A 19,778-nucleotide genomic window follows, 5' to 3' on the forward strand; every position below is an offset into this window, starting at 1 on the left:
AACACATGCATACATTTATCGGCTGTCTTCCAGGGGCTCAATTCTGTTTCTATGAAAATGTGAAATCAAAACTTTTATAAAGGAAAAAAACTGTCAAATGAAAAAAATTATAAAGGAAATATTTTGCATTTCAAATTTTCATAGAACAAGAATCCATCCCCAGCTGTCGATCATTTTTTCATAGACAGTAGGATTAACAAATTTTTGACATTTTTGTAAAAATGTGAAGGGAAAATAAAAAGAAATCGACGTTTTTCATTCATTATTTTACAACTGTTTTTGCAGGTTTCTGGACGCCTACGTCACATAGTCCAGTTCCACACTAGAGTGATTTCATTGAAAAAAATGCATGAAATTATGCGTCTCTAGATCGACCTTCATAGTAGAGTAAAATCATAAAATTGCTGTAGTGGGGAATTCGATTTAAGAACACCTAATTTCATGAAATTTTTTAATGAAATTCACGCTAGTGTGGACCGGGCCATGGGCACGTTTTGGGTTTTTGACAATCAATACATGTACTCTACTGTGCTGTCATGTGTAAATGCAGGGTTAAGGTCCGTTCTTACATCTTGTCTTTAAAGCAGTGTTCACCAGCAACAACAAATTCAACCGCTGCGTTTGTGTTGGGCACACACACGAGATTATCTATCCCTCTCTAGATAAACATCGTGTGCGTTAATTCATTGCTAAAACAAAGAAGATGATCCGTGGTGAGAACAACGTTCAAACTCACCACAATTGAGATTGTGTGTGTTCACACAGACACGGCTCGCGAGCCCAGTGGTGATTAACACTGGCTAAAAAAAAAGGAGATGATCGGTGGTGAGAACAACGTTCAAACTCACCACAATTGAGATTGTGTGTGTTCACACAGACACGGCTCGCGAGCCCAGTGGTGATTAACACTGCTTTAAAGTCCATTTTTGTTATACCTTATGCCATGTTTACACTTGCGCTCCAAAATCCACTGGATTTCACGAAATCCCGAAATACACCCCGGTGTTTACACTTATTTTTTTTTTGTTGATTTCAAACATATCACAATAATCAAGGTAGACGCATATGCGCAGCTGATCGACAAAACAAGTTTTTGTAAATTGAATTAGTCATCAAAAATATTCGACAATATAAAACTTTACAACTTTATTTCGAAAATTATCGTAAAATTATCTATATATCGTATTAACTATTGGTCTGTTCCAGAACTGCAAGAATCTACTAATTTTTAATATTTTTTCCGATAACATAAAGGAAAAATGTAATCGTAGTAAAAAATAGTAGCTTCTTGCAGGTTCTGCAACAGAGCATATGTATAGTACTAACAAATGAAAAAATAAAACAAGATTTTGTCGTTGAGACATCATAATAATAAATTTTGATAGATAAAAGTTACGTTCAGAACCTACAAAAGTATTACTACTTGCAATAGTTTTTCCGTTTAGTGCTGAAAATGCGTTCTCGTACTCCGAAATCTGGCAAAACTTGCACTCCTCTTTAAACAAAAATAGCGTCGAATAACACCCTCTTCTCATGTTTTCTGCCATACAATTTGGCCTAGTAGAAACCATGGTTCAATTATTAGAAGGTTTGGCAGGTTCATGAAATTATAAAAAAAGAACTCTGATGCCGGTTTGCTTATAACTTCAAAATGACTAATAACAAATGCAACAAGTTTTGTTTATTTGTCAATGTTTCTTTTGTTTTCATTTAATATCAAATATTACTTTTTCATTTATTAAACAACCAAAATGTGTCTCAACGAAATAATGTTTTTAGACCTTCAGTATATGTGGACGAAATCCGTATCAGACAATTTGGAATCGAGTTAGCCATGCCCGGACGTCTGTCTGTCTGTCTGGAGCGCACGATAACTCTCGAATGAATAGACTGATTCGGTCCAAATTTGCCCAAACATAGATCAATCCTCAAATTGCGTCAAATCGATTTCTTGGAACACGTTGTATTCCATATTATGACGGTACAGGAGCAAGTCCATACGTCCTAAGAAAATTGCACGAAAACTGCAAAAAAATCCTACGGCCATCATGTGTAGTGGCTGGTGAGGACGACAACTCTCGAACCGAAAACTGCGTTGGTCCAAACTTTGCATATCATAACATTTCTAGTTTGAAGATGGTGCACTACTTCCGGCCCCTCCCCCACAAAAGTTCACCATTTTAGTTTAAGAACAATTTACAATTTGTGTTCAGGATGGAGATAGACATATCCCGTTTCTATATTTTTTTGTTATTATATTTTTTCATGTACTGCACTGTTTATAAGCGCAAATTCTTAGTGTCTTCCAATTTGTCCATTTGTTCCAGTTCAGAGAAAAATCTTCACCCACATATTAACAGCCCAATTCGATCACAATGTTTCACTTCAAATCCTACATCATGATTATAGAGCACCACACCAAAATTGCCGCGATAGTCTTCATCAACTACACCGCCACCAACGCCATAATGTCCTTAAGGGCCTTACCTGTACCTGGAGAAATCCATCCGTAAGATCCATCCATCTATCCAGCAGTTCAAACTATCTGCAAAATATATAAATCGGTTAAAAATAAAACAGAAAACAATGATTTTGAATTACTTTATTTTGTCAACCTTGTTAAAAATCAATGTATACAAACAAACAACTTCAAAACTGTTTTGACACAATAGGCAGACCACAAGAAAAAATTGTAATCAGCTGTTCGCTATGGCCTACCTTGTAATGATTGTACCATGGTAGAAACTAGCAGCCATGGTACAAATACACAGGTAGCCGCATCGGCAGTTGTTGGCAACATAAGATGTCAAAATTTAACATCAATTCAATGCAATTGACACATTATGTTACCATCAGCTGGCATGATAATGCTACCTGTATTATTGTACCATGCTAGCAGCATATTCATTGGCATCTAACTAGGCGTTTACACCAGACAGTTTGTCTTCGAATACAACTCTGATTTACTAACACATACATATTGTTACGAATGTAACTGATAGATTTATGTTATAGCTCATTTAGACTAGCCATAAATCCTCGACTGGATTTAATAAATCCAGTACAAATCTCATTGCATTTAGATATACATTTTGGAGGATTTAAATGGCAGTCAGCTGATTTTTGTTCATAGCACAATTACCAAGGTAGATGCATCAGCCTATATGAACGAATGTGAAACGTCAAAAGAATTTTTTGTAAATTGAATTCGTCTCAAAAAACATACGTCAAATTACAAATTTATTGTTTAATACTGAAAATGTTAGCACATTATGCTACTAATGCTAACTAAAGAGCAAATAAAGAATTATTTTATCGCAGTTTGCCCATCTAAAATAAATAAACGAATTATTTTATCGTTTACCCCAGTTTTTGTAACTTATTTTTGTTCGTCGTCTATATTCGTAATAGTTTAGGCATCCATAGCTCAGCCCACAGGCGATATACAGATTTCCGAGATAAGGTCCATATATAGCTAAGAAATCCTCATTTAAAAATCAGCGCTTTACATTTGCACTAAGTCGAATAAATCGATCTACAAAATTTGACAATTCGTGTGAGATTAAAATTTTTTACAAAAACAGGGGGTTAGACATCGTAAATATTAGTCTTGGTTGATTAAAATCAACTTTGTACATCAAAACAAATTTAATTTTTCCGCCTTGTTTACAAATTTTTACATTTTAACTTATTTTTAGTGTAGCAATTCACCGATGCATCTACCTTGTTTCTTGTGCCAGCTTGCAACTTTTTGTATTTTCTAGCAACATGTTGCAAAAAACAGAGTTGTATACGAGGATTTATGCCAGATTTAAAACAAATCCACTCAATAGGAGGATTTATTTTTGTATGGGAAATCTGGTAGATTTTGGCTGGATTTAGCAAATAAAACCTGATAATGCGCTAAATCCGGCTAATGGTGTCATATCTAAATGGCATATTAAATTAGTTTAATTTCCGTTAATTCCAAAGTTTGAATTGTAACGTAAAGTTTTATTACGTAGTTACTTTATTTAAGCAACAACAACTACCATGTAGAATTATCTTCATCATTCTAGTTCTTTACATGTTACTAATGTGCCTTTGTTTCCATTTGTTTTGCCATAATCGTTCAATTATCGCCCAGTATTTGTTTTTGTTGTACTTTACTTTGTTCATTACGTCATGTCTGTATTCTGTGTTTGTATCCCGTATATGTGTGTTGTTGTTGTTCGCTAGGTGCGAGTGTGCGTCTGTGTGTTTGTTGTTAGTTGGCTTCTCGATGTTGCCAGATGCATGCTCTAGATACTTCCAAACGACAAATGTGGGCATATAAATATGAGATGCCGGGCAAACAGTGAGCAGTTGTGAATTTTATACCGAAGTGTAAACATCGACTAGTAAAGAAGTAAAGTAAAGCTGTGTACTTAGCTATAACAGTCAGTTCCGAATAAGTGTAATAAAGTAAATAAAGCATTGTAGAAACGTAATCTAAAACGAACCCTGTTTTATATGGTACAAATCGTATCGGGGAATAAAACAACGTCTACACGGAGATTAGTTAAATCTAATTCCGTAACAATATATTTGTCGTTTGTCTCCCAGCTGTCCATCATTTTTTCAAAGACAGTCGGGTTAACAAATTTTTTACTTTTTTGCGAAAAAGAAGTGAGATGATAATTCAAATGTGCTGAAAACAAAAGAATATGTACAAAAACAAAATATGTAAATGGAAAACGAAAAGAAATCGATGATATTCATTCATAATTTTACAACTGTTTTTGCAGTTGTCTGGACGTCTACGTCACACAGGCAAGTTTTGGGTTTTTGACAATCAATACATGAACTCAACTGTCCTGTCATTTGTAAACGCAGGGTAAATACGATAGCTGATACATTGATTTTGACATTTCTGCTAGATTTTTTACAATTTCCGTCATTTTTTCGTTCCCGTATTTTTAAAGAAATTTGTATGGTAAAGCAATTTTTAACTCTTTTTTATTATTACCATTAAAAAAAGTAAGGGAACACAAAGTAATTTAATATTTTTTCACATTAGCTTTGTTCCTTTACTTTTTAATGGTAAGGGTGGTAAAAGAGAAAAGTTTCAAAATTGCTCTCTCATGAACATTTTTACCAGAAAAGTAAAGGAACGGAAAAATTGTAGGTCTGGCAGCAATGTCGAAAAGAAACATAAAAAATCAATTTTCGTCTTTTATTTCACAGTTTTTAATTTAGTTTTATTAGCGTTCGACTTTTTCTTCTGTTTTGCGTCCATTTTTTTTCATTGTGAAATAATCGTCAAACAAAAGTCGAAAAATCAGTTCTGCCATTTTTTACCTGCAGAAATTTTGCTGGTACCCTGTGGTAGAAGAGGAAGCCATTTTCGCTCTCTCTCCACTCTCACTCTCTTAAACATTGCTTTCAGTTTTGCCACTTTTCGGGGTTAAGAAACGCTTTGCAGTTTAAAAATGGTAACAAATGGTAACCTCAGGTAAGTAAAGGAACACAACTACTGTTGTTGGCGTTTTTTATTGTTGGACTGCAGAATTTTACATCTTTGTGTTTATTTCAGCTCTAGTCCATATTTTGTTGTATTCAAGTATTTGAATAACAACAAAATGTTTTACAGTGGATATGAAATTGATTAGTTGCGGGCGGAGGGTGGGGAATACTATAGTTTCAGTTGTCACCAAACAACTTCATCAGTTCCCTTTTCCGCCGACTCTGTATCGATAAACAGGTCAATAAGCCCATCCAGCAAATTAAACAAAATGAGAAAATTGCTGTATGGCCCTAAAGCTGATTACCCTACAATTTGAGTCGAACTAAAGAATTTCATATCCACCACTGTTTTTATGTCGTCTTTGCATTGCAAAGAATGCGAACATATGAGTGTTGCTTCAATAAGCGGGGGTAAAACAACGAGAAAGTTGTTGTTTTTGCATTACGCATTGATCAACAAGGCCGTGCTGATGCCTATTATTGTTGTTGGCGTTTTTTATTGTTGGACTGCAGAATTTTACATCTTTGTGTTTATTTCAGCTCTAGTCCATATTTTGTTGTATTCAAGTATTTGAATAACAACAAAATGTTTTACAGTGGATATGAAATTGATTAGTTGCGGGCGGAGGGTGGGGAATACTATAGTTTCAGTTGTCACCAAACAACTTCAGCACGGCCTTGTTGATCAATGCGTAATGCAAAAACAACAACTTTCTCGTTGTTTTACCCCCGCTTATTGAAGCAACACTCATATGTTCGCATTCTTTGCAATGCAAAGACGACATAAAAACAGTGGTGGATATGAAATTCTTTAGTTCGACTCAAATTGTAGGGTAATCAGCTTTAGGGCCATACAGCAATTTTCTCATTTTGTTTAATTTGCTGGATGGGCTTATTGACCTGTTTATCGATACAGAGTCGGCGGAAAAGGGAACTGATGAAGTTGTTTGGTGACAACTGAAACTATAGTATTCCCCACCCTCCGCCCGCAACTAATCAATTTCATATCCACTGTAAAACATTTTGTTGTTATTCAAATACTTGAATACAACAAAATATGGACTAGAGCTGAAATAAACACAAAGATGTAAAATTCTGCAGTCCAACAATAAAAAACGCCAACAACAATAATAGGCATCAGCACGGCCTTGTTGATCAATGCGTAATGCAAAAACAACAACTTTCTCGTTGTTTTACCCCCGCTTATTGAAGCAACACTCATATGTTCGCATTCTTTGCAATGCAAAGACGACATAAAAACAGTGGTGGATATGAAATTCTTTAGTTCGACTCAAATTGTAGGGTAATCAGCTTTAGGGCCATACAGCAATTTTCTCATTTTGTTTAATTTGCTGGATGGGCTTATTGACCTGTTTATCGATACAGAGTCGGCGGAAAAGGGAACTGATGAAGTTGTTTGGTGACAACTGAAACTATAGTATTCCCCACCCTCCGCCCGCAACTAATCAATTTCATATCCACTGTAAAACATTTTGTTGTTATTCAAATACTTGAATACAACAAAATATGGACTAGAGCTGAAATAAACACAAAGATGTAAAATTCTGCAGTCCAACAATAAAAAACGCCAACAACAATATGTTATATGCCCTCGAAGTGCGACAGGGTAGCAACAATACTAAGATGGAAAGCGTACTGTGTACTTTGATCGCTCCGGCTAGCTGCTGCCACATTCGAGCATATACAAAAGAAATTGAATCACACCAAAAGAAATTTATTATTGCTGGCAATGTGCTGTAGTTGTATTCGTCGTGGTTAGTTGGGTACCTCTAGATGGAGAGGGGTACCCTATGCCCGCCCATGGACTCCCTAGGAATCCCCTTGATGGGTCTCAGTAGGATTGAGAACCCCCATAAATTATGTTGACTCGAACCCTAACCCCTTTTAAACACCCCCTGTTAAATAATTACTCAGAACATCTCCAGGTTTTCAATCACATTTCAAATAACAATTCATTTAGGTTTATTGGTATAAGCTCACTGTCCGAGCACTTATATCTATAACTTAGCATAGGTTGGTAACGACTTAAAATTATTACAACCCCTTAGGGTTGAGTGCGAACAGGAGTGTGGTTTATATATAAAAAAAAAAGATTTAAAGGTGACTTATGTTCATCCCAATTTTTGAGTGCCACTGTGCACTATAATCTTGTTTACTTATCGAAATTTGACCTATGACCTATCGAGCTCAATAGATAATTGGTTTTGCCGCAGATACGGCAGTTTATATTTTCTTAAAGAAAATAAAAACTGGGATCAACACTAACAAATCGCAATAAGAAAAACTTTAATAAATCGATGCAATTCTGTTGACCAAGGAAAAAGGTATAATCACGAGTATATGAATTCATAACATTTTTTTAAACAATTAATGGAAACGGGATAAAGCTTACATCAACTATGGGTATCAATGATATAAATGGGTATAATAATGTAGTAATGGAATTATATATGTTTATAAATAATGTGGTTACTTATATTGGTCCGCTTCACGTGCGACCCCGAAAGCCTCTGCACAAACATAAAAGAAAGAAAAGTATCGATCGTAAAAAAAAATTAAGACCGAACTCGAAATATGTTGGGCTCCACATCGGACCCAAAACCAAATAAGAAATCAGCCTAAGCGGAATTTTAAATCTAACAATATATAAATTTGTACCTTGACTGCAAACCTTTGATTCCAATTACGACCCTGAACCTCAATCTTAAATTTTTTTATCGTTTATGATTCATACAAAACGTCAATTTAATCGGCAAGGAAAAGTTTCGATTGGTGTCCGAAATCGAAATTCAATATTCTTGGGATTTATTTAAGCTTTAACAAAGATTTTGATTTTACTCCAGTTCAATTTTAAATTGACGCTTAAATGGTTCGTTTTTTTCCTCAATTCCACAAAACGGCGATTAAAATTTTTATTGAGGATTTAAAAAAAAGGTCCAGGATTCTATCTTGGGTTTGGTTCAAACCAGTTCAGAGCTGTTGTCAAAATCCAATTTGAGATTAGTTTCGAATTCGATTTTGAATTTGATAAAATTTCGATTTTAAATTGCACTTGAATTTTTCATAAGACTCAATTTCAAACCGATGTGAAACTCGGCACCAAATCCGATTTGAAACTGGTTTCTATTTGAATTTCAAATTTGATTAAATTTCGATTTTAAATTCCACTTAACTTCGCAATGATGTTCGGTTTCAATTCATTATAATGCTAGGAACAAATTCTTATTTGAAATTGGTTTCGAGTTGGGTTTTAAATTTGATTAAATCTCGATTTTAAATTCCACTTAACTTCGCAATGATGTTCGGTTTCAATTCATTATAATGACTGGAACAAATTCAGATTTGAAATTGGTTTCGAGTTCAATATTAATCACGAATGGAAATCACTTCTAAAATCTCGTACCCAGTCCGACTCTAAAATATTAATTTTGATATAAATTTTAGCTTATCCGAAACTTAATGGTAAATCAACGATCTAATCCAACTTGAAGGATCGTCCAAATTTATTTAATTCGGCCAAAAAGTTTCTTTCTTGCTAATGTTGAAGGCAAATGAAATTGAACATAGGTCGGACCTTTGAACTTTAACCAAACGAGATTTAGAAAAACATAAGTATGAGAACTCGAATCCAATCAACAAGAAAAGAAACGTTATATTGACACGTGCTAGGTGAATTCCGTTACCGAAAGTTCTGGCAATTGAGACCAGGCCTCGCACGTGATGAGGAACCGTGCTTATGGAAGAATAAGTGATTTAATTTATAATACAAATATGTTTTGGGATATTTCCCATAATCAGGCGGGTTATGCTCGGCTGACCGTCGAGTGAGTTACGTAAAAACTGGTCCCACTCTTCCCTGTCTGTAACGGGGAAGAAGTGGGTACCCACAAATGGAAATTGTTACTGGTTATTTGCACGGACTGTACCGCTTGTTATATGCGTACTTACTACGATCCAATGTACCAAAAGTGCTTAATATATTTAATCCTTTTCACAAATGATACTTGCGGTGGATAGAATTTGTTCTGGATGAGGCTGTTGTACGACTGGAACACTGGTGGTAGTGACAGCAATGTGGTACGGCACAGGAATGGTTGTGGGCTGGGAATGACGTTGAGTCGATGCTACGATGACAGCTTCGCTGTTGTGGTCAATAATTTTCCAAAAAAAACTTGATGAGAGATAGCATACGGGCTTAGCCTGAAGGTGCTGTGATGCTTTATGAGGGTCAGCTTTACTGACAGGCACACATGTGTAGGATGACGCTAAGGCTGATTCATATTGGCAAATATTGCAAGTTTAGGTCTTCCACAAAAAGGCAAGATGGCGAAGAGATAAAGGAGGGTTGCACCTTCAATACGGTGATTCAATGTGATGCGGACAATTTTGCAAGGTTGCACCGGATGGTTTTTGGTGCTATCGGCAACCGGTTTCCGAAAGGAATTCCAAAAAGAAATATCAAAATATGTGTTTGCTGGGCGTTCTTCTGTTTAATAAGACGGCATGGCGAAATGTTATTGCTGTTGGTAGTGGTTTTCGTTTGATAAGCCCAGCCTCGTGGTTGTACAGCACGTCGAGTAACGGTGCATCAAGTTTGTACTATGAGGTGTTGGCAAACGCTGAAAATTTGCAAGAAAAAGATATTCCTTTGTAAACGTTTAGGCGGAATAAGGAAACCCTAATAACCCAGCAAGTTCAACTTACTTTCAGATATTCCACTCCAATTAGTATTCCAATTCCCAATATAGTAATTGGAATTTCGAATGCCGCTTACCAGAAGAATGTTCTAGTGTTCCAATTGCACTTTCTGTATCACGAAATTAATTTTCTTTCTGCCTTGCCGTTGAACCGATTGTTTTAAAAGAAATTGCAAAATGAAATGTGTAGGTTGGCAAAAGTGTCTTTGCCTCCTCTCTTTCGAACACAGGCCTGCCAACCTACGGTCAAATGAACAGCTGACCGAATTCAACTCTGAAATTAGGTTGATGCGCACAATGTGGCGTAAAAAGTTTCATAGGCTGTCATTAAAGTTTCATAAGCTGGCAAAAAAAATGTGATCGGCTGACATAACAAACCCGAACATGTTGTCGGAGGCCTGCCGAAGATAACTGATTCGGGAAGTCAACCGAAATAGTGCTCGTGGGGAAGAACCGCGACCCTGATATTTAAAAAAAAACAATAAGGGAAAAAAAGCCGGGCAATTATTTGACTGGAACCATGTGTTGCAAGTCTTTTGAGTGATAGACCCCTATCTTCTTTCCCTGAAGGTCTTCAATTTCGTACAACGAGGTCCCTACCTTTTGCACAACTCTGCACTTGACAAACTTCTGACATAACTTCGAATTAAGATGGCGCGAAGCGTCACTCAAAATGAAATTCCGCCGAAGTATTTCCTGTCCGGGTTTGAAACTAACTTCACGTGCTCTCGTGTTGTATCGTGCCGCAGACTTTTCATAAGAATCGTGCATTTTCTGTTTAATCGTGTCTCGGACTAAATTTAAAACGTCGTGTTTCGGAAGCATGTCAATAGTGCCGTCCTCTAAAACCCCTAGTTTCTGTGCCAAATCGTATTCACTCGCGTGTTTTATCATATGTGTGCCGAAAAGAGAAAAATATGGTGTAAATCCGGTTGTGGTGTGTAGTGTGGATCTTAGTGAACATTCGATTGCGGATAAACATCGATCCCAATCCTTCTGATCCTCCGAAACATACGATCGAATCGCCGCGATAATGGTCCGATTGACCCTCTCGGACGCATTCGCTTGTGGCGCGTAGACCGCGTTTCGAATCTGTTTACAACCATATTTATCTAAAAATGAAGTGAATTCTGCGGATATAAATTGCTTTCCGTTATCGGAATGGACTACCTGTGGCACGCCAAACTTGTGAAAAACCTCGGACTGTAAAAATTTCACAACATTTTTCGAATTGGCTTTGGCCATCGGTTTTAAAAGGACGAATTTCGTCAAGTGATCCAAAACAATCAAAATAAAAGCATTGCCTAAACGGGATCTCGGAAACGGTCCGATAAAATCAATAAAAATTTTCTGCCACGGTCGGTCAGTGATGGTTTCCTTGCCCATTTTCGATCGCAATATTATATTTGGGGCCTTCGTCTGCTTACAAACAGTGCAATGGTTGATAAAATCCCGGATTTGTTTTGCCATATTTGGCCAAAAGAAATATTGTCGAAGTGCCGCGATTGTACGACCCATACCACAATGACTTAAAGACGTGTGTGTGTTCGCAATGAGTGTCTCGGTTAATCCGATTGGAACCCATAGTTTCCAGATAAAATTTTCGTGAATTGGTGAGCCGTCAGCAGGAAGTGTCTTTTTGTAAACGAAAGTGTCAGAGACTTTTAAATCGGGAAGACTATCTTGATTTTCAAGAACCGTCGCGATCAATTGTAAATACTCTTCGCTTTTAAAATCGGATGAATTCAAGTCAATCAAAGGCTCTGTGTCAACAAACATATTGATTTCGTCCAAATGAACACGGGATAAAGTATCGGCGACTACATTTTGTGACCCTTTTCGGTGCTGGATGTCAAAGTTGAAAGCTTGCAACTTCAAACTCCATCTTGCCAACCGTCCGCTGAGATCCTTCTGTCCCATCAGCCATTTCAGCGCGCTGTGATCCGTCACGACAGTGAATGGCATCATTTCAATAAACGGGCGAAATTTCTTGATCGCGCTAATGACTGCCAAACACTCCCGCTCCGTCACACTATAATTCTGTTCAGCTTTGGAAAGCTGCGCAGAATGAAAGGCGATGGGACGTTCCAGACCTGCAGCATCCAGTTGGTACAAGACTGCACCTAATCCCAAATTTGAGGCGTCACATTGGACATAAAAGCGTTTGTCGAAAACAGGATGATGTAGCACTGGGCTAGTAGTCAAAGCTACTTTCAGTTTATTAAAAGCCTCGATTGCCTGAACATCAAAAGAAAATGATTTACCCTTCTTCAAGGTTTTGGTTAGCGGTGCTGTTATCTCAGCGTAGTTTTGGATAAATCTACGGAACCATGAGGCCATACCTAGAAACCGACGGACTTCCCGAGTTGTCTTTGGAATGGGTATATCAGTGATGGAATTAATTTTGGATGGATCCGGCTTAAGCTTCCCCTCGCCAACTATGTAGCCTAAGTACCTCAGCTCCTTACGGCAGAATTTCGACTTCTTCAGGTTGATAGTTAAATTTGCCCGAGACAGCATCTCGCCTACCTTCCGCAGCAACTCAATGTGCGATTCAAAGTCTGGGGAAACAACTAATAAGTCGTCCAGGTATACGAAGACTTTGTTCCGCAGGTCCGGTGAGATCACACTATCCATCAACCGACATAACCGTTGGGCTGCATTGCACAACCCGAACGGCATGACGGTAAATTGATAGTGTGGTCTCCCCGGCACTGTAAACGCAGTCTTCGGACGGCTGTCGACTGCAAGGGGCACCTGCCAAAAAGCGTCTTTGAGGTCTATACTGGATATGAAATAGGTGTCTTGAAGACGACCAAGTAAAGCATCAATAAAAGGAAGAGGATACGCATCTTTAACCGTGACTTCGTTCAACTTACGTGCGTCTAAGCACAACCTGTTCTTTTCACCACGACGGACCAAGGTAACTGGAGAATTCCATGGAGAATTACTGGGCTCGATAACACCCAAGCTCAACATACGATCTAATTCCTGATAGATTAATGACTCTACAGCTGGAGACACCGGATAGTGGCGCTGTTTAATTGGGACTGCATTCCCCGTATCTATAACATGCTCTTCTAAATGTGTTTTTCCGAGACCATATTTCTCGAAGTCCTTAAAAGTTTCTTTAGCCTTTTCAAGCAAGGCTATTTGATCATCAGATAGAGAGTGCATGTCAGAATCATTAACCACAGAAGTAATCTCACTGCTGCTTATGAGTTTGGGTGCTACATTGAATTCCTTCCAAAAATCGACGCCACAGTACATGGAATTCTCCAGACCCGGAATGAGATAGATCTCCATTGTCTTCGTCTGGTTATCAAAAGTAAGTTGAACGGTTACTTTTCCTGCGCAGGGAACACGCTGACCACTGGCAGTACCAACACTGCACTTATAAACCGGAATAATTTTCAAGTTCAATTTATCAATCAGAGATAAACAATCTTTGCCTAAGCAGGTGACGGTAGCTCCGCTATCGAATAAGGCTAACACTGATACACCATTCACCAAAACTTCCTTAAAAGGACGAGGATCATTAGGTCTGAAGTCGGAGAACGTGGTAGAGGAAACCGAAAGTCGCTTAAGACGTCGCAGTCTGTAACGTTCACGAGCTTTAAGGATTCTTCTGGAAACAAAAGCATCAGATTTACAAGAAATTTCGGAGTTGAAAATACGCTCTCTAGTCTTCAGATAATTTGCCATGCGAATATGAAAAGGCAAAGTCAAATCAGGTTTGGGTTTGACAGTGTTGTCGGAAAGTCTGGGTAGTACACTACATTGATTAAAAAGGACTGGATCTGTTGAAGTGGAAACATTAGTAGGACCTAGTCAGTCCACTGTCTGAGTTGAGATTGACTCGGACTTCGCAACATTGAGACGACTAACCTGTTTGCAGTTATTGCATTGTGGAGTAGTAACTCCTGGCGATCCACAGCGGAAACAAAATACTGACCGATGAGAACTAGTACAATTCTTAAAAACGTGGCCATTGCTACCGCAATTCCAACAGCGTGAATTCTCATTTTTGGAAACACTATTTGCCTTTGGCCGAAGCCTCAGCTCTTCAACATCATGTGCTAAATCATCAAAATCAGAATCATTAATTTCATTTATCATTCGAGGGGGTTGGCCTGTCCTAAATCTCATCGACGATTCCCTTTCAAGAAACTCTTCAGCTTTTCTAACTTCGTTTCGGAATTGTTCAACAGAATAAAAAGTGCCACTAAAAGTTAAGTGGGCAAGTCTGGGTTTCAATCCCGCTTTGAGGATGTCAATAACTTCAAAATCTTTCAAAGGTTCCCTCAACTGAGTACGCAGACTATTTATAGCGTCTATATATTGTGTAGCAGACTCATCTCTACCCTGCTTTCTATCCATAATCTGCCTCATCACATCAAGATTTGATTGAAAACGCTGGAATTCCCTAACTATACACAGTTTTAACATCTCCCAGTTCAAATTTGGATATTGACGGATCAGACCCCAGTACCACTGACAAGGACGGCCTTCCAGTAAATGATGAAATTCATCAACCAATTCTTGTTCTGGGCAGCCATAACTATTTCGAAGCCTTTCTACTCGAAAGATGAAGTCTTCGACATTTGGTGTCTTTGGGGTGGCATCAAACTTAATGCCCCACTTACTGAGATATGGATACCTGGGCCTACTAAAATCTTCCCTATTTCGATTTGGAACTTCCTGGTTTCTACTACCCGAACCTGCATGTCTGGTATCGGTTTGTAGTGGTGGCAAATCATGAGGCCAATCAATGCTTTGAGAATGTGGTTCTTGTCTGTGAATAGGATTAGCTGGAGGTACGGAAGATTGAGAAAAAGCAGCTTGAACTGCAGCAGCGACCGCTTTCTGCATTTCCTTTTTCATGGTTTCAACCATTGATGCTTGGGTGGCCTCTAAGGCGGACTGAACTACCTCAAGAACTCCTGTGCTACTAAGCCTATCAACCTGATCTTCATCATTGCCACGAATAGTCAAAGGGCTAAAAGAAGGTCTGGGAATTGTGCTTGGTTGCTCATTTACTTGCGAAAGAGTAGGTGGACTTGCAAATTCGTTTGGTGTAGGCAGATCATTGCCATCAGCGCTAGCTGGGATACCTGATCCGGTACCTGGTTCTATTCCAGCAGCTTCTCCTACTGCCTGGCTTGTAGACCTTGTAATAATGCCGTAAGTTTTTGGCTTAGCCCCCGTAGCAGGCTGCATGATGTACAAATCAAAATGAAATCTCCACAATAATCAACAAATATTCCCCAAAAATGTTATTGTATTAATCCGTCCGAATAAGAATCTCAATAAAAAGCGCAAGAAAGCAAAAGTCAATATTATGTCTTCTCCGATGATCAACAGGTTATCCAAAAGGTAGGAATGATACCATAAATTCAAAGAAAATGCCAAAGATATTTATAAGCAGAGGTTGTCAAAGTTCAATATTGAAATTCTCAAACACAACAAAACTCGATCAGAATACTGAATGGTTACTGCAGGTCAGGTATTTCGGAAAAAAGAAACGAATCAAAAATCAAATCTTGCAAAGTTTCTCAAAAAAACAGAATAAATCGGGGCAATAGATTATTTTCTCTAGGCTGTGGTAGATCAGTATAAATATTTGTAAGTCCGGGTAAAATTAGTTCGAATAATATTCGAATAAATAGTCTTGGCTGGTAAAAGGAAAATAGAACTTCGATAGGCTCTTCAGTTCTCTTCGCCTACCCCTATTGTTCTATGGAGTAGACTGTTCAAACGTAGGAGTGATTGTTGCCGGTTAGAATTTCCTCAAAGAGTTTCTCGAGGTCTCTTCAGTGTATCTTTAGTTAAGCATAGAACGGCTTTCTAAAGATACACTGGGAAATCGACAACCAGACAACAACCAGTCCTACGGAAAATGCTCCAACTCAAGGTTGAGCGCTGCCGTCCGAAGGCTCTCCAGACTAACCGCCCCTACAACCTTAAGGTACTTCAGCTGACCTCGAGTCGAACTGAAGACCAGTCTTCGGGTACAGTTAGTCCAGTTCTGTGTACACCCTGTGTGTACGTGAAAACAAACAAAAATATATTACTACTTAAAGCTTATATATTTTAATATTAAGAACTAACGATCGGTAGTCTGAGCCTATCAGACCCCTCCTGCTGTCTTTAAAAAAAAAAATCACAAAAAAAAATCAAATGTCTTATGGGCGACGGCCCTATGTTTCAAGCTATTGGATTAGGATGGTAACTCTGCCGCAGAAAATTCAAGTGGCGTATTTACCAAAATGCCCAAAGCCTGCTACTCTCAAAAGGTTCCGAAAAATCCGACAAAATTAACACCCAAAAATCTCAACTACATTCCCGAATGGTCCCACCAGGTCCCACGTCTAAGCTTTACATTCAATTGTCAAACCGGACAGGAAATAAAGTCGTGCAAAAGTTTCGCTATTGTAGGTGGCAGATAAAAACTACAAAGTTATCGATGTTCCGACAACCAAGAGCTTTTTTTTTTCAAATACAGAGTTAAAGAGCAGGTTACCTTACTCAACTACGTGAATCGTTTGACATCACAATCGTCAAAATTCATACAAAAGAAAAACTCAAATATCGTATCAGAATATTTCAGTTGTATTGATAAAAGTTTTGACTTCCCAAAGGCTCTAAAACAATTCAATACACAAGAGCCCAAATGGAATTGACAATAATATTCAAAAATAATGCGAGGGTGTAATGAAAAAAAAGGTTAGGTTCAGTCAACAGCATAATTATAATAAGTGCTCGTTTACTCAAAACTGAATGTTGTTCGTTTACCCTACAGCACCATGCCAAAACTATAGTCCTTTGCAAGAACTTGCTGCACTGGTATAATTTGTAAACATTTTTGAGCCAACGAATACATCTATTGTAACCACCGCGGAACACAACTTTGCAGCACCGCAATAAAAAAAAAAACAAGAAAACTCCGTTTAAGGTGAAACAATCCAGAAGACATTGGTAACACCGCAAATTCATGGATCGACCATATATACGCCAAAACGAATGACTATGCTTTACCTAGGCTTCTAACAGCAAATATAGTTCCTAAAAAACTGACTACATTGTTGCAAATACTGAATATTGTAATTTAACAATCATTCATGACAAACAAAATAGTTGCACCGATAGATGGAATTAAGTGCATATGTCCTTACATGGCACGATATGTAGCTAACTAAAGTTGAAATACATCAGCATTTAATGTCTCAAAACGATACCATATATACTCAATACTAATAAAAATTGCTTTACGTTGGGGCGCCATTTGTTATATGCCCTCGAAGTGCGACAGGGTAGCAACAATACTAAGATGGAAAGCGTACTGTGTACTTTGATCGCTCCGGCTAGCTGCTGCCACATTCGAGCATATACAAAAGAAATTGAATCACACCAAAAGAAATTTATTATTGCTGGCAATGTGCTGTAGTTGTATTCGTCGTGGTTAGTTGGGTACCTCTAGATGGAGAGGGGTACCCTATGCCCGCCCATGGACTCCCTAGGAATCCCCTTGATGGGTCTCAGTAGGATTGAGAACCCCCATAAATTATGTTGACTCGAACCCTAACCCCTTTTAAACACCCCCTGTTAAATAATTACTCAGAACATCTCCAGGTTTTCAATCACATTTCAAATAACAATTCATTTAGGTTTATTGGTATAAGCTCACTGTCCGAGCACTTATATCTATAACTTAGCATAGGTTGGTAACGACTTAAAATTATTACAACCCCTTAGGGTTGAGTGCGAACAGGAGTGTGGTTTATATATAAAAAAAAAAGATTTAAAGGTGACTTATGTTCATCCCAATTTTTGAGTGCCACTGTGCACTATAATCTTGTTTACTTATCGAAATTTGACCTATGACCTATCGAGCTCAATAGATAATTGGTTTTGCCGCAGATACGGCAGTTTATATTTTCTTAAAGAAAATAAAAACTGGGATCAACACTAACAAATCGCAATAAGAAAAACTTTAATAAATCGATGCAATTCTGTTGACCAAGGAAAAAGGTATAATCACGAGTATATGAATTCATAACATTTTTTTAAACAATTAATGGAAACGGGATAAAGCTTACATCAACTATGGGTATCAATGATATAAATGGGTATAATAATGTAGTAATGGAATTATATATGTTTATAAATAATGTGGTTACTTATATTGGTCCGCTTCACGTGCGACCCCGAAAGCCTCTGCACAAACATAAAAGAAAGAAAAGTATCGATCGTAAAAAAAAATTAAGACCGAACTCGAAATATGTTGGGCTCCACATCGGACCCAAAACCAAATAAGAAATCAGCCTAAGCGGAATTTTAAATCTAACAATATATAAATTTGTACCTTGACTGCAAACCTTTGATTCCAATTACGACCCTGAACCTCAATCTTAAATTTTTTTATCGTTTATGATTCATACAAAACGTCAATTTAATCGGCAAGGAAAAGTTTCGATTGGTGTCCGAAATCGAAATTCAATATTCTTGGGATTTATTTAAGCTTTAACAAAGATTTTGATTTTACTCCAGTTCAATTTTAAATTGACGCTTAAATGGTTCGTTTTTTTCCTCAATTCCACAAAACGGCGATTAAAATTTTTATTGAGGATTTAAAAAAAAGGTCCAGGATTCTATCTTGGGTTTGGTTCAAACCAGTTCAGAGCTGTTGTCAAAATCCAATTTGAGATTAGTTTCGAATTCGATTTTGAATTTGATAAAATTTCGATTTTAAATTGCACTTGAATTTTTCATAAGACTCAATTTCAAACCGATGTGAAACTCGGCACCAAATCCGATTTGAAACTGGTTTCTATTTGAATTTCAAATTTGATTAAATTTCGATTTTAAATTCCACTTAACTTCGCAATGATGTTCGGTTTCAATTCATTATAATGCTAGGAACAAATTCTTATTTGAAATTGGTTTCGAGTTGGGTTTTAAATTTGATTAAATCTCGATTTTAAATTCCACTTAACTTCGCAATGATGTTCGGTTTCAATTCATTATAATGACTGGAACAAATTCAGATTTGAAATTGGTTTCGAGTTCAATATTAATCACGAATGGAAATCACTTCTAAAATCTCGTACCCAGTCCGACTCTAAAATATTAATTTTGATATAAATTTTAGCTTATCCGAAACTTAATGGTAAATCAACGATCTAATCCAACTTGAAGGATCGTCCAAATTTATTTAATTCGGCCAAAAAGTTTCTTTCTTGCTAATGTTGAAGGCAAATGAAATTGAACATAGGTCGGACCTTTGAACTTTAACCAAACGAGATTTAGAAAAACATAAGTATGAGAACTCGAATCCAATCAACAAGAAAAGAAACGTTATATTGACACGTGCTAGGTGAATTCCGTTACCGAAAGTTCTGGCAATTGAGACCAGGCCTCGCACGTGATGAGGAACCGTGCTTATGGAAGAATAAGTGATTTAATTTATAATACAAATATGTTTTGGGATATTTCCCATAATCAGGCGGGTTATGCTCGGCTGACCGTCGAGTGAGTTACGTAAAAACTGGTCCCACTCTTCCCTGTCTGTAACGG

Source organism: Musca autumnalis, unplaced genomic scaffold (genome assembly GCF_047663935.1).
Source record: "Musca autumnalis isolate F117 unplaced genomic scaffold, ASM4766393v1 scaffold_4, whole genome shotgun sequence".
Taxonomy (NCBI): Eukaryota; Metazoa; Arthropoda; class Insecta; order Diptera; family Muscidae; genus Musca; species Musca autumnalis.